Source organism: Melanostigma gelatinosum, assembly GCF_949748355.1.
Source record: "Melanostigma gelatinosum genome assembly, chromosome: 2".
NCBI classification, from domain to species: domain Eukaryota; kingdom Metazoa; phylum Chordata; class Actinopteri; order Perciformes; family Zoarcidae; genus Melanostigma; species Melanostigma gelatinosum.
In genome coordinates, this window is record NC_136635.1 from 32,607,065 (window position 1) to 32,609,564 (window position 2,500).

The 2,500-nt window shown below is 49.3% G+C and overlaps 1 protein-coding gene across 1 annotated transcript in view; it reads left to right on the top strand.

The window, feature by feature from the left end:
* Window positions 1-2,500, top strand: part of LOC306794816 (serine/threonine-protein kinase BRSK2-like) — a gene marked incomplete at its 3' end in the record, with an annotated part of 98,968 nt that overhangs the window by 35,499 nt on the left and 60,969 nt on the right. The window lies entirely within an intron of this gene.

A 2,500-nucleotide genomic window follows, 5' to 3' on the forward strand; every position in this document is an offset into this window, starting at 1 on the left:
CGTGCGTGCGTGCGTGTGTGTGTGTGTGTGTGTGTGTGTGTGTGTGTGTGCGCGTGTGTGTCTAATAGAGAGGGAGGGAGAGGACATCGCTGGTGTTGATAGTCAGTTCATTGTCATTGACTCTCACACACACACGATAGCTGAATACTGGGCTCTGAGCAGCTGTTGGACTGAGCAGGTCTGTGTGGCCTCAGGGAGCTGCAGAGTGACAACACACACACACACACAGCCTCTGAGGTGTGTGTGTGTGTGAGAGAGAGAGAGAGAGAGAGAGAGAGAGAGAGAGAGAGAGAGAGAGAGACAGAGAGAGAGAGAGAGAGAGAGAGAGTGTGTGCGTGCGTGTGTGTGTGTGCGTGTGTGTGTGTTTCATTTACATCAGTACACCTCCTTCCCTCTACCCCCCCCCCCCCCAGTAGATCTGTATTTGGGTCAACGACAGCAACATGCCGAGTCAGCGAAGTGAGACACAAAGCTGCTTGTGGATGATGCTGGAGGCTAAACACGTCCAGAGACTGGGAGGAAAGGGGGAGGAAAGGGGGAGGAACAACACCCCATCCCCTACCACAACACGCCGCCTGTCTCCGGCAGAAATGCGCTCATACACACACGCACCTCCCCAGCAACGAGGCACATCACCCGGTCACAATACCTCCAGAATGTCCCCGGGTGAAATCCGGGACTTGGTTTTATGGTTCCGAGTGGCGGCGCTCACTCGTTGGCGCCGGGACGCGAGGTCTCCAGCCGTCCCCGCCGCGAGGCACCCGATCGTCAGGTCTTCAGCCCTCGGAACAGACCGCGGGTCAATAACTCGTGGGTGGCGGGGTAGAGGCGAGGCAGATCACAGAAACATCATAAAGACTAAAGTACAGCAAAGATATGTTGATGAGAAACGTATTTGTACGTCAAACACAAACGTAATCAGGGAGAAAATACGTTTGTGGTCAAACGTAATTGAGAATGCATTTCAGTTTTGGGGGAACGTCATTTTTAGGAGACAGGACTGCACCGCCATTACACTTTTCCTCTCGCGCACCCCCTAGAGGCAGCTCACTTTGGGAATGCCTGATCTAGCTCATGTCATCATGCTGTGATGCTACACAGGCTACAGAAAATAAACGGCGGTCTAGCGGCCCCTCCTCCGAACTCCCTCCGCTCCAGAGAAAGACAAGCTAGCTAGCTAACTAGCTAACTAGCTAACTAGCCACCCGTCTCTTTGAGCTTTGTCAAACAAATCACCATTTTTCTTTTGTACTTGTCAAATTACCACCAATTCTATTTCTATGGTTCAGCCTCCAGAAATAGACTCTATAAACCTTTGTCTTTCTCCATTTCCTGCTCTGAACTTTGTGTTTCTGCATTTGTGGGTTTCCTCTGAGGATGATCCACTCAATCCATCCTCCATCACACCTCTACTGTCCCTCTCATAACCGGGGGAGGTGACTGTGTGTGAGCCTCGAACACTCGGAGAAGTCTTTACGGGGCTTTTTCTTGTGTCGTGGTGAGCAGTCGGAGCCGCCCTCGAGCTGCTCTGACAACAAGATCAATGAGACCCAATGAATGTCGCCCAGGATGCTGTTTGGGGTCCTGACCGGAGACATGAAAGAGCCCCCAGGCTGCCATATCGGCCCAAACACCCCCCGCTGCTGATGGATCTCCATGTTCCCCAGCGAGACCCCCGCAGGGAAATCACCTTTCCAAATAGCAAGACGCTCATCTCCTCTGAAATATATATATAAAAATATATAAATATATATGCAGCGCCGGGTAATGAAGAGGTGCATTTCCCACTATACGGAGTGCAGACCTTCAGTACAAAGGAAACACCTTCTCCCGCGGCGTCGGAGCTTTGATGGAGCCGTCGTGGCCGTAATAAGACGCCGCTACTGCGTGTTGACATTTCCTGTTGGACGGCGCGAGAGTCACGTCGGGTGATTCCTCACAAGCACGTGATGAAGAACTCTCTGGAGTTCTGGAGCACGTCGATTGCATTTTCATCTGCATGGTTTATGTTCTGTAAACTGAAGAGACGGGAGAGTTTCAGATGAACCTGCAACACGTGTAACATCAGTATGTTTATTCATGATCTTTATCACAGTTTGTGTCTTTGTATTCTGTTAAATATTGCTCAACAAACGAGACAATTACTACGTTTTCATGCACAAAAACTTCAGTTTTCACGCCCGAAATCCAATGAAGAGTATTGGTACTGAGCTCTTCACGAGGCATGAAGAGCCGGTGCAGACTCCAATTCAACGTTCAAGAGATTTATCATCTTCCATCAGCAGTTTCCTGTTTTTTGGCAACGCATCTCTCCTCCAGCTTTGCAAACTGTTGGTCAGTCGGTTTGTGTTCAAACACAAAGCTGACAGAAACAGGAAAGTCTCAATCTGAAAGTGATCCATTCAGAATAATTCTGCATTTCCAAATGAAATATGCAGTTTACGACTGGTATCAAATTCACAATAATGTCATGTAATAACATAATTCTTTTGGTGTCGGT